This window comes from Ceratotherium simum, chromosome 30 (genome assembly GCF_057802395.1).
Source record: "Ceratotherium simum simum isolate JZ-2026a chromosome 30, ASM5780239v1, whole genome shotgun sequence".
In the NCBI taxonomy this organism is placed as follows: domain Eukaryota; kingdom Metazoa; phylum Chordata; class Mammalia; order Perissodactyla; family Rhinocerotidae; genus Ceratotherium; species Ceratotherium simum.
The window spans coordinates 19,642,966-19,656,799 of NC_141929.1; the positions used below are offsets into that span (position 1 = coordinate 19,642,966).

Genomic DNA, 13,834 nt, shown 5'->3' on the forward strand with positions numbered 1-13,834 from the left:
GCCCTGTGTGCTGAGCAGACCCCCTACCTGTGTGAGGACCGAGGCTTTGTGAGGTGTGGAAGCCTCGGACAAAGGGCTCGTGGGGTAGCTGGTCCGTCGTCTTTCAGAGCGAGATGGGACTTGAGGGGGTGGTAAATCTTTATTAAAGGAAAGAATGTTCAGGTGGCAGGTGGGAGAAGGGACGCTCCAGAAGGTGCGGGTGGCTCTGCCAGTCCCCGAGTGCCCACTGGCCACATCTCGATGGCCCTGGGCTACCTTTGAAGCTCAGTAAGGGAAGGTGGACTCGGGGAGACAAAAGGTGAAGCACGGTATTCCCATCAAGGCATTATCACATGAATGGTGAGGAAGGAAGAGGGGGCAGAGAGATCAGGACTTGTGAATGGTTGTGTGAAGAGTTTACCTCCCAAACTACAGCAGAATCTAAAGAACGGGACAGGAATAGAAAAGTTTAAAGCTGCGTCGGATAGACACTAAGGAAGGTTATAAACTACTTTATTTATGTTCGTTCTCACAGTGTCCTGCTGAGAGCAAGACACATTAGGAAGAAAGTGGGTCCCCTTTGAGTATCCAGAACCGGGAACAGGCACCGCCCAGAGGACCTTTGTAAGCTGTGGGGCACAAAGGTCTCAGAAGGAAGACCCCTTAGTGTATGACCCTTCAGTTGAAGGGAAAAACTGTTTAAATTAGAGAAGACATTTAATGTGTTATTGTGATATGGAGATGATTGTCTTTCAGAGCGGGGGAAACTAGATTCATTCTTGATAAGGAAACCTATTTCCTTCTGAAAAGCTACACCAGGGAACAAAAGAGTTTTAAAGCTATCCATTTTATAGAAAATGTGAAAAATTTATTACTTTTGGACTAGGAGTTGAGAGAATCTGTCTGAACCAGGAGGTCAAAATTTCCAGCAGTTATGTTGATGGACTTCCCATTTTACAGATAAAGATTCTGTTGTGAAAGGCTTTCTCCTACCACCTGGTTGTCCTACTTTTCCTATGGAATGATTGGTCTGAATCTGATTAGCTATTATTTTTACTTGCTAGGAAAATTCGAATATATGATTTCTATAGTAATACTAGAACCCACTAGTAGTAAGATTACCAATGAGGAAAAAAGCTCCTCCCACCAAAAAGGACAAAGATTTGTAATATGGAAAAAGAAGTGTGTGACTTTTAAAAGATGGTCATTGATTCTAATCATCAAAGTCAACTTGTTGCTAGCTTGATAAAACTAATTTTCAATGTATATTTGACTTTGCAGCGGGTTTTTTTTCCTCAGTGATAAGATACATTGAAAGTATGATAATGTTAATAGGTCACATTAGTTAAGGAAGAGGGCGTTGTCTTAGGTTCATAAATCAATGCCAGACCATAACTATGGAAATTGTGGCTGTGCATATTATTGACTTTTCTTGCATCTTTGGAAATATTTTGTATAAATACCTTGAGAGATATAATGGGGTATTATCAGAAGTGTATGTAATCTGTGGGGAAAATTGGCACTGTTAACTAAATCCTGTCAGAAAAGCTTTATGATCATTGTATTCTGTGTAGGAACCCTCATTACTTAAGTGTTGGCCCAGGGAGAAGGCAGACAGGCCAAAATCAAGGTAAGATGGAAGGGAGCAGTTACCCTCTTTGGAGCTGGATGGGGTGTGCGAGGGTGCTTTGAATGTAAGTGCAAATACTTCCTTGAATAAGCAGTTGGAGAAGATACTGCTTAAATGTGATGAGTGTGCCCCATGGATTTGTGTGCATTTTTTGAGCTCCTCTAATCAGAAAGACACTTGTCTTCAGAAGAGAAAGGTGGATTTAGAAATCCTCAAAGTGTTTCTGCGTTGCTATAGCAATGAAACCTTTGACAAATAATTACTTAACATCCACGCCATTTTCTGGGGCAGCTGAGGGCAGTTATCAAATCTGGCCTGTAATAAAGTAATCAACAGTATTTAACAGGCTAACGTAGCAGATAAACCAGTAATGCTAACAGGATCTACTTTCACTGAACTGATTTTCCAGTTGTATGGTAAGAGGAGAAATGAAATGGTGATGCACTGCCATGTGATGTAAGAAGTTGTCATACATGTATCAGTATTCAGAAAGCACAGGATTCAAATAGAGACCACTAACTTAGAAGTGGGAGAAGAGCCTTTCTGATGCCTGACAAGTCACTCATGCATATTTATAGTGGAGGTCCAATTCTAAGATAAATCCACTGTTGGAATTGGACAGCATCTAGGAAAAAATTAGAGATTTTTCTGTTTTTGAGAATTCATATACAGTATAGTAATGGGACATTACTTTTCTTAACATACAAAAGTAGTAGCTTTGTATTAGTAAACCTCGAGGGTCTAAAAATTTAGGTGTCAGCTGTTTTAAAAAGTGGCGAATGAAAGATAACTTGAAATAAGCTTGGGTTTATGAAAGTCAGACTGTTAAGAGATACTGAGAAAAACATGAAAGCAGTAAGACTTCCCTTTAACACTCACTTATGAATTAGCCATTAGGTCAGAAATGAGCTCAGTAACGCACCAGCTCTTTAAACCGAGACAAAGGAAATGAGAAATGGAGTAAATATTTCTGTCTCCTGGTGATAGGAATGAACACTTAGAAAATAGAGATTAAACATTAAGAAGGAAGAGATGAATATTCCTGCATTACTCAGATACACTCAAGCCCTATCTTTAAGCACTTGTTCTTTTTTTTTATAATTTTTTTTTAATTAATTTATTTTTTCCCCCAAAGCCCTAGTAGATAGTTGTATGTCATAGCTGCACGTCCTTCTAGTTGCTGTATGTGGGACGCGGCCTCAGCGTGGCCGGAGAAGCGGTGCGTCGGTGCGCGCCCGGGATCCAAACCCAGGCCGCCAGCAGTGGAGCATGCGCACTTAACCGCTAAGCCACGGGGTCGGCCCTGAGCACTTGTTCTTTAGTGTCTGCTCTTAGAAGGGGAGTTGCAAGTAGTGCTTTTGTCCTAGCAGTTCTCAAGGTAGCCAATGACAAAATGCCATACTCTTTGGGACCCAGGATAGCCGGGAATTGCTGGAGGGATAGCTCACTCTCCTCGCCACCTCTCAGAAATTCCCACAAATTTCTTCTGTGAGGGTTTCTGTTGGTCCTCTACCATGAAGGATTAGGAATGAAGGCTGTGAGGAGTGGGAACTGAGTACTGAGGGCGGACTTCCTTTCTGGCCTGGGATAACTGCTGCTCTCAAACTGTCAGCTGTCAATTTCTCATGAGAATAGATAACCCCCAAATAGAACCAGAAACACTACTACTTGGCTTTGAGATTTACCATATCGCTTTACAACCTCAAAATTGTTATTATTTACTTTCACAATTGTATTTTGCTTAGAATAATAACGTTAGGCAAATCATGTAACTTCTGGACCATAATTTCTTAACCTGTGTAATTTATAACAAAACAAATTGAAAATGTCTAACACTAGAGAAATGAAAAGCTGGTTCATGTAGTCAGTGAAATATGTAACCCATGGGCCGGCCCTGTGGCTTGGTGGTTAAGTGCACATGCTGCGATGCTGGTGGCCTGGGTTCGGATCCCGGGTGCGCGTTGAGGCACCACTTCTCTGTCCATCCTGGGGCCGAGTCCCACATACAGCAACTAGAAGGGTGTGCAGCTATGACATACAACTATCTACTGGGGCTTTGGGGGCAAAAAATAAAATAAATAAAATCTTTAAAAAAAAAAAAAAAGAAATATGTAACCCTTAAAAACTGTCTGTGATAACATGAAAATTGCTTGTGTCAGGGCTGGCCCAGTGGCATAGCGGTTGAGTTCACACGCTCTGCTTCAGCGACCTGGGGTTCACCAGTTCGAATCCTGGGCATGGCCCGACGCTCCGCTCATCAAGCCATGCTGAGGTGGCATCCCACATAGAGCAACTAGAAGGATGTACAACTATGATATGCAACTATCTGCTAGGGCTTTGGAGAGAAAAAAAGAAAAAAGGAGGAAGATGGGCAACAGATGTTAGCTCAGGCCAGTCTTCCTCAAAAAAAAAATGCTTATGTCAAAATAGTATATGAAAAATATCAGGATATGAAGTTGTGAATACAGTTTGATCACAAGTACATTGAACTAATGTAAAAACTTCGTAAAAAAAGGATATAAGAACACAGTAATTTTCTATAGTGAGTATATATTTAAAAAAACAAACCCCCCTAAAAGTTTCTTGCTGGTGTAGAGGATGATACTGACCTTGTTTTCTCTCTGTGGGGCTTCGCCCCGTCTCGTTCTGACTGTATTAAAAGTGCTGGAGGGAGGGGGCCGGCCCAGTGGCGCAAGCGGTCAAGTGCACACGCTCTGCTGCGGTGGCCCGGGGTTCGCCGGTTTGGATTCGGGGCACGCACCCACACACTGCTTGTGGAGCCATGCTGTGGCGGTGTCCCATACAAAGTAGAGGAAGATGAGCACAGATGTTAGCTCAGGGCCAGTCTTCCTCAGAAAAAAGAGGAGGATTGGCATCAGATGTTAGCTCAGGGCTGATCTTCCTCACAAAAAAAAAAAAGTGCTGGAGGGAGAAGGGTGGCAGGGTCTGGGCAACACTGATGTTTCATATCTCAGGTGTCAGTGAACCAAAGAGTAATGTAGTTACATAGATAATGAATTTACATGTGTATAATTGAGGGGTGACTGTACTGATCTTATGCTGCTTTCTAAGGCTGCTATTTGTTTGGTGCTTGTTGACTGATAGTCTTGACCCTTAGGGTCTCTTTGGTGCTTGTTGATGGATGGTTTTGTAGCACAGCGCCCTAAAGCATATTACAGGCTGTTCCATGTGGTTAATGGTTTCTGCAGCCTGATAGTGGTTCCTGCTAGGAAATGGTTATCATCTCTGAGGGGCCTCTCTGGGGGTGGCTCTGGGAGCATGTGAGATGGTATGTTTGTCATGCCAGGCGTCCTGTGATTGTCAGGGAGATGGGGATTGTAGAGAGATCAGCCATACTTCCCGTTACTTTTCAGCCTTTTGCATTGATATTCCTGTGCCAGGGGCTGAGAAGACAGAGCTTGTATTTTGGAGCAATGGGGGAAATGATTGAACATAGTATTCCTTATCTGATGTTATTTTCAAAATTAAGTCATTGTGCTTAAATGGCTGTTTTTGGTTCCCCCAGCCCTGGGCTAGCTCCTGGTCATGGTGGTTATTCTTTTAAAATTATTATCTTTGTTTCTCCTTCCTTCAATGCTTAATATCCCTGATGTACTAAGATTGTTGTTCAGAGAACATTTAAATGCCTTGAAGTAATTTCCAAAGTATTATAGGAATGTTACCAAAATACCTTGCAGTGTGACATTTCAGGAACCTGTTATCTTCTTAATACCATATAAAATTCAGTCTTGGTTCTGAAACAGCTTAACGTCTCAACAGTGAGACAAGACATTGTGCATCGTTTAAACAGTAATCAAAAAATTCTAAAATACTAAAATAAATGGCTATTTTCAGGAAAGCATATCCTATATATATCCTGTATTTTATAACCAGCCTCCTTCATTACACATTAACCAAAAAAAAAGGAAAAAGAAGCAAGGGGATGGTGTGGCAAAGACTGTCCTGAAATTAGATTATTTTTCACCTCACATTTAACAGCTAAAAGATTGTTAAATCACAGCTGAGTGTGGTCATGGCCTAGTTGATAAGCAGTTTTCTGCGTACAAGTAGGAGATACTTGTGAAAGGCACTGGGCACTTCCAGTCACTAAAGAACTACTTAATCTTCCTGGTGACCAGAGGCCAACATTGAAATCCAGAAGGAAGGCAAATGGGTGACTCTCTAGAATGTTTCTTGCTGCCATAGAAATACCAGTTTTCCCAGGAGCAGAGTACTTGTATCCATTTTGAAGGTGGAAAACACTAAGAAATTGTGTAAACTTGAGTAAATTAGGTTTACACATTTAAAAATGTATATCATTATAATTAAAAACTCACCCTCTTCTTGGGACCACAGGTAAAACCAAGTTATATAATACACCTCTCTCTGGGGTTGGCTACTTCTCGTGCATCATGGCCAAATATGCTTTTCCTCCGTGATTTAAAGGCAAAGGCAGAGTCTTTGTTCATGTGCCTGCCACAGGGAAAGATCTTTGAACACTCATTATGTTCCTTTGTCATATCAGTCCTTGGTATTCAGCTATGGGTGTAGCAAGAAATGGAAACTAGGCTCCAGGGACCTGGCCTGTCTAGATCACTGCTGTGTGTCCCAACTCCTGGCATAATGCCTGACTCATTGTGCTGCTTACAAATATTGGGGAATAAATGAGGAAAGTATTCTGATGACTGGATGTAGTGCCATTAAAGGGAGTAAGGGAGCACAGGAAGAGGTTCATGTTTGAGAGGGAAAGATGAATTTGGGTTGGGAGTAACTGGTAGGTCAGTCGGGTAGAGATTTCTAGTAGACACTTAGAAGTATAGAGCCAGAGCCGGAACAAATTGTCGAGGCTGGAAATCAGAAGTTAGGGTTTCCATGAAAGTCATAGTGAAATTGAAGGATTAGATAAAATTGCTCCAGGAGAGAGAAGGGCTGAGATGAAATTTTCAGGTTGATGTCAATCAGGAACTCACTGTTAAAGCAGTCATAGAAAAAAAATAATCTTCTTGTTGCTAGATTTTCAAAAACAATAAAGAATTAGTGTAGCTCATAGATAAGTACTTTTTCCTACTGTAATCATCAGCTGAGGCTAACTTTTAGACCTAATAGTGATCCAGCTACTTCTTTGGGTGTTAAATTTACTTCCCCTTTATGACCCAATTTAGTTCAGCCTTTTGTACATTGGGTAGTTACACCTCATTGGACAGGTCATTAGCCCCTTCATTAGTGTCCCTCCTAGGACACTGTGTGGAGGGGGGTGGGAGGCCGGGGAACTGGTGTCTTTGGTCAGGGCTAGGTATGTTCTCTCGTTCCATGTTAGCTGCTTAACAGTTTACAGCCATGTCAGCTTGTGGAGCTGGAGGAATAGCATTTCTCTCCTTTGTCCTGTTTGTGTTTTTGCTCTCAATGAGGAGGCAGGAATCTGTGACCATGTCATTGAGTCAGTGTAGGCACTGGTCAAATAAACGAACAAATCATGGGAAAACTAAACCTTCTCCATCGAGCCTCTGGATCTTTGAAACCTAGGGACCGAAACATTTATCATAACTAATTTGTAAAACTCAATACCTGTTTGAGGTATTGAGTTTGGCTTTTATTTTTCAATGGGAACATAAGTGCAGGTAAAGAAACGCTTTCACATCTATCTGAAAGTGGTCCTGCTGAAAGGAATCATGTTACCATTTCAGGCTCTTAAGTACAAGCTGGTCAGTGCGGAGCTGTAACTGTACTGTAGGCAGTCCCTCTGCTATGAACATGCAGTTTAGAACTCACACTGCATACTTGCCCCTGGCCCCTGCTTGGGCTCTGATGATGAGGTGTTGTCTTTCCTCTTTGGGTCCAGCTCTTCCAACCAGGCACTGACAGCCTATCTGCCACACTGACTCACTTCCAGATGTCAGCGGAGGCCTAAAGGAAGGCTGGGGGACAATTAGTCACACCTTCCTAATTAATTCTTGGTACATGACTGATGTTGAAGGCCCCATGAAGACATTCCTCTTATTTTCTCAACAGGTCCTGGTTTTTGCAAAACAAAGATTAAACTTAAAATTGGCCTTTGCATTTTTATCTCCTTTACCATGGTCAAGAATGAGGTTCTCATGTTACAGGCCCTTTGCAACTGGATGTTAAGTCACGGTTCCACGGTATCAGTTCCAGGACATCATTCAAAGTAGCTTAAACTCTTAAGATATTAAAATATCATTTATTTAAAGTCAGAAAGAAGGAATTAGGCAGGAAAGGCTGTTACCTTCTAGTCAGTGCAGCATCCACACTGGCTTTAACCTGACTTCTTTTTTTTTTTTTTTAATTGTGAAATTTTTGTTGTACATTATTATTTATCAGTCACCTTATAAGTGTATCCCTCCACCCCTTGTGCCCACCTCCCACCCCCCTAGCCCTTGGTAACCACCAAACAGTTCTATCTGTCCGTGTGTTGTTAACCTGACTTCTTGATTCATTCATTCCTGCACTTATGCATTCGTACGTTCATTCCTCAGTCATCACGCAGCACCTCCTTGGTGTCAGACGCTGTGCTCTGTCCCGGTGACAGAAGCGTGTGAGATAGGCAAGGTCCTGCCACCATGACAGACACTAAATAGGTGATCCCAGTGAAGTGTGATGGGCGCTGTGAAAGCCAAAGCCCAGGCTCCTTGGGAACTATGAGCAGAATTGCTTAACCCAGCCTAGGCACGGCCTCCCTGAAGAAGTGGCGTTTAAGTGGAGACCTGACAAATCTCCTGAGAAGGAGTTAGCCTGAGGAAATAAGAAAAGATTGTTCCAGGCAGGGCAAACAGCTTGGACCAAAACCTCAGAGCAGGGCTGAAGGAGTTAGATATGGTAGCTGCTAACATGTTGAGTGCAGTGTAAGGGTAAAGTGGAGAGGTGGGGAAGTGTCCAGCTTACGCTGGGGAGATGCTTTGTGAGCCCCATCAAGGAATTTGGGCTTTATCCTAGGGACACTTAAAGGCTGGGAAGGAAATGGTCAGGACTAGGAGAACTGTTGGGTGTCTGTTCAGGGAACCAGAGAGCAGTGGTTGAATTTTAGGGGCATTAGGCTCCAGTTGATGAGATGAGGTGATGGACTGGCTGTGGGGGCAGGAAGGCTTCACTGCAGCCAGAGTGGTTCCTTATGAACTGGTTAGGTTTGAATCACTATCACCTGCTTGAGTCCACTATCACTTGCCTTCCCTTTACGATTGTCTCTTGGCATTTGAACATAGGCCCTAAGTGCTGGGTCATTGTAGTCCTCTAAGGCTTGACATGCAGTATGCTTCTCTGTTAAGAGGGAGGAAACTTTGCTGGAAGGGGGCTGAGCTAACTGATAAGCATGAATCACGTCATGTGGAGGAGGGATGGTAGTTGAAGAGATAGTTCTGGGTGAGGGCACCCTCTTGGCAGGTCAAATTGTAGTTTAAGACTGAGAGCAGCAGCTCATTTTCCTAATCCCAAATGGCAGGCAGAGCTATTCTGTTATCAGGTAATGCTTGTTTTCTTTCCTGAACCATTAAACCAGATTCTGCTCCAAACTACTTAGATTAGCAACATGAGTAATCTCTTTATTACATTTGTGAACATATCCCAAGACCCTACTGAATTACAGTATATACAGTTTTTATGAGTTCAATATATACATCTTGCTTTATTGATTAACTTGGCAGGGACAAGGTCTGAAATCTTTCATTTTTTCAGCAATATTTATTGAGCATCCACTTATATCAGGCCTTGTTCTAGGCACTGGGGATACAGCAGTGAATAAAACAGACAAAAAATTCCCTGTCCTCAAGGAGCATATATTCTAGCAAGGATGGTAGGGGGAGGACATACACTTGTTTCTGATAAGATAACATTTGAGTAGAGACCTGAAGGAAGTAAGAGAGAGAGTAAGCCAAGTGGATATCTGAGCAGAAGAGGGAACTGCAAGTGCAAAGGCCTGGAAACGGGAGCATACCTGGCATGTCTGAGATATATACAGCAGTGAACCACTGTGGCTGGAGCAGAGTGAGCAAGGGAAAAAGAAGTAGGACATAAGGTCAGAAAGATGAAAGAAGGGAGGGGATGCAGACAGACCACCTAGAGCTTCCTGAGTCAGTGGAAGAACTTTGGCTTTTGCTCCAAGAGAGTTGGGAAGCCCGTGGGGGGTTTGGGCAGAGGAGTGACTTGCTCTGACTTACATTTTAATTGTCACTCTCAGTGCTATGTTGAGAATAGATTGGAGGTGCAGCATGGGGGAGAGGGACAGGGTAGAATCTGGGAAACCAGTTAAGCTATTGCAGTGATGTAGGAGAGAGATATGATGGTGACTTGAACTAAGGTGGCAGCAATAGGAGTAATGGGAAGTGGTTGGATTCAGGATATATTTTAAAGGTAGAGAGCCAGCAAGACTTATTAACCGATCAGATGTGAAGTGTGAGGGAAAAACAAGAATCAAGGATTACTCCAAGGTTTTGACTTGAGCAGCTGGAAGATTGGTGTTACCAGTTTCTGAGATGAGGCCATTGTGGGAAGAGTGAGTTTGGTGGGGGGAAATATCAGGAGTTTAGTCATGGACATTTTAGGTTTGGAATGCCTATTAAACACCCACGTAGAGATGTCAAATAGCTAGTTGTTTAGCCTGGAGCTCAAGGAAGACAGCCTGGCTGGTAACTCTGGGAGTCATCAGAGTATAGATAGTATTTAAAGCCATGAGACTGAATAGGATCATCATGTACTGGGCCATGGTTACCACAGTTATCATCAGGAGAAACTAGCAGAGGGGACTGAAAAGAAGTGGCCAGAGAGGTAGGAGGAAACCAGGAGAAATTTGTGTTCTGGAAACCAAGTAAAGAAGAGTGTTTTAAAGTGAGTAGAACCTTCTATATCAGATGCTGCTGCTATCAGCATCAAAGTGGGATGAGGATAAGAATTGACCATTGGATTTTGCAACATTTGAATTGTATTTGACAGGTATCAGGTAGACGAGGCTTGTCAAATAATTGTATTTGACAGGTAGCTGAAGTATTTACGACCAATTATCTAGGGTTGTCAGCCACGATGCCTTGAATACAGAGCATCATAAGGTAGTCGAATAATTGCGGTTTGATGTTCTGAATATTTTTCTCTTTCCTCCTACTTCCTTTAGACCCATTTTATACTGAAGAAATGCCAATAGATAGAGATTTGAACACTGCTCTGGGGGAGGGGAGTGCTTGCCAGTCACAAACTGGCTTTTTAATGCCATTGGACTGCTGTGCTCTTTTCTTTACTGAACGACCAATATGTCAGTGTTTTTTAATCATAATTCAATCCTGGAGTGTGAGTAGTGCACTCAAAGTATGTTACAGATATGTCATTTAATACCTATTTAAATAAGGTTAATTCAAATCCTGATAATTTGATTGTCTTATCTCCCCTGCTAGACTGTAAACTCCATGCAGGCAGAAACTATCTGTTTTGCTCACCATTGTATCCTGTGCTTGGACTAGGCCTGGCCCATAAGTAGGTACTTAATAAGTATTTATTAATGAATTAATTTGCATAAGTTGCAGGTGTCATTTTATACATGAACACCTAAAACACAGACTGTGATTAGCTCAGCTAATGTCACATCTATTTTAAAGATTTTATTTATTTATTTTTTCCCCCAAAGCCCCAGTAGATAGCTGTGTGTCATAGCTGCACATCCTTCTAGTTGCTGTATGTGGGACGCGGCCTCAGCATGGCCAGAGAAGCAGCGCGTCGGTGCGAGCCCGGGATCCGAACCCGGGTCGCCAGCAGTGGAGCGCGCTCACTTAACCACCAAGCCACGGGGCCGGCCCATGTCACATCTATTTTAAAATTCGGCTGAGGTCCCATCTCACTTAATAACTAGAGTCCTGGCCACACTGCTTTCTTTTAGCATATTTTATATTAAGATATAATTACTGAAAAAATTCATCTGCAGAAAAATCTAATTCCCAAACAAGCCCCTTGACACTAGCCCTTTGGAATGTCTGAGGTCAGAGGTCTGTGGCAGTCTGTGGAGGCGCCTCAGAGGAGGGAGGGCTGCCTTAAGGATGCACAGCTCTGCAAGGCTGTTCCTGCTGGGGAACTCCAAGTGTGGGGCTGGTTCTGGGGTGCAGTGGAGGGTGGGCACTGAGTGACGGCTTCCCACCCTTGCGGTGTGCCAAGCCTTATTCCCCAACCTGTACAATTACAACCACAAACTGTTACACATCATTTGTCACTTATAGCCATTGTTAACTTTGCTTGTCTAAAACGATGCAGGAGAAGAACTCCTTTTTGAACCCTCCTTTCCTTAGTATGAGTTGTTCACGAGTGGTGAGGACTTGCCTAACACCAGTGGCTTAGCAGCTCACCCAGTTGTACGTTGGTTAGGGAAAAGTGCCATCTTCAGATACGCTCAGCAAATGCCGAGACTGATTGAATCATTGAGCCTTAGCTTAATGTTGATTCCTCAGAAAACTTATTCTCTTGGCTCCAGCCATTGTCTCTATACTGGTGATATCCCCAAAAGTAAGCTTACATGGTTTTTGTTTTGTTTTAAAGGAAAGAGACTTTAATTCACACACATCCGTTTAGTTTGATTATAGACCTGAATCTGCATGGTGCAAACAGGTTGCTCTGTGCCCTTAGACACAACAACTTATGGTGATTAAAAATTGAGGTACAGGGGCCGGCCCCGTGGCTTAGAGGTTAAGTGCGTGCACTCCGCTACTGGCAGCCCGGGTTCGGATCCCGGGCGCACACCGATGCACCGCTTCTCCGGCCATGCTGAGGCCGTGTCCCACATACAGCAACTAGAAGGATGTGCAACTATGGCATACAACTATCTACCGGGGCTTTGGGGAAAAAAAAAAAAAAGGAGGAGGAGTGACAATAGATGTTAGCTCAGAGCTGGTCTTCCTCAGCAAAAAGAGGAGGATTAGCATGGATGTTAGCTCAGGGCTGATCTTCCTCACAAAAAAAAAAAATTGAGGTACAATTTACATACAATTAATGCACAGATCTTAAGTATTCAATTTGATGAGTTGTGACAGTTGTATTACCATGTAAACACAATGTAACACAAAATATAGAACATTTCTGTCACTCTAGAATGTTTCCTTATGCCCCTTTCCAGTCAGTCCCCGCCCCTGCCCCCCCCACCCCCAACTCACAACTTCTGACTACAGTCACTATAAATAAGATTTGCCTGTTCCTATACTTCAAATAAATGGAATCCTACAGTATGGAGTTTTTCTGATGTGTGTGCCTGGCATCTTTCACTCAACATAATGTTTTTAGGATTCATACATGACGTTGCGTGTCATTTTTACTGCTTTACTGTATTCCATTGTATGACTATGCCATAATTTGTTTTTCCATTCTCCTATTGATGAACATTTGGGTTTGCTTCTTATTTGGGGCTATGATGAATAAGGCTGCTATGAACATCTTATGTAAGTTTTTTTGTGGACATATGTTTTCACTTTCTTGGGTAAATATCTACAAATGGAGTTGCTGTGTCATTGGGTTGATACAGGTTTAACTTTATAAGAAACTGTCAGTTTTCCAAAGTGATTGTACTGTTTTACACTCCCACCAACAATGTATGAGAGTTCCATTTGCTCTGTATCCTCTCCAAACTTTGGATCGTCAGTCTTTTTTCTTATTTTTGCCATTCTAGTGGGTATCTCAATGTGGTTTTAATTTGCATGTCCCTGATGACTAATGATATGGAGCACCTTTTCATATGCTTATTGGCCATTCCTATATCTTTGGGGTGAAGTGACTGTCTTTTTTTGTGTATGTGAGGAAGATTAGCCCTGAGCTAACATCTGATGCCAATCCTCCTCTTTTTGCTGAGGAAGATCGGCCCTGGGCTAACATCCGTGCCCATCCTCTTCTACTTTATATGGGACGCCACCACCGCATGGCCCCAGAAGCGGTGCATCGGTGCGCGTCCAGGATCCAAACCCTTGAACCCTGGGCTGCCGAAGCGGAGTGCACACACTTAATCGCTATGCCACCGGGCCAGCCCCCTGTTTAAGTCTTTTGATACTTCTAAAAATCAGGTTGTTCACTTTTTTTTTATTGATGTCTTAATAGTTTTATAACTGTGAAATTTTGGTTGTACATTTTTGTTTGTCAATCACCATATGCATGTCTCCCTTCACCCCTTGTGCCCACTCGTCACCCCCATTGCCCCTGGTAACCACAACAGTTTTCTCTGTCCATGTGTTGGTTTATATTCCACATATGAGTGAGATC

The 13,834-nt window shown here is 42.7% G+C and overlaps 1 protein-coding gene across 1 annotated transcript in view; it reads left to right on the forward strand.

The window, feature by feature from the left end:
* The window catches only part of GFOD2 (Gfo/Idh/MocA-like oxidoreductase domain containing 2), a 46,529-nt gene that overhangs the window by 469 nt on the left and 32,226 nt on the right, over positions 1-13,834 (forward strand). The gene's annotated exons all lie outside the window — the stretch shown is intronic.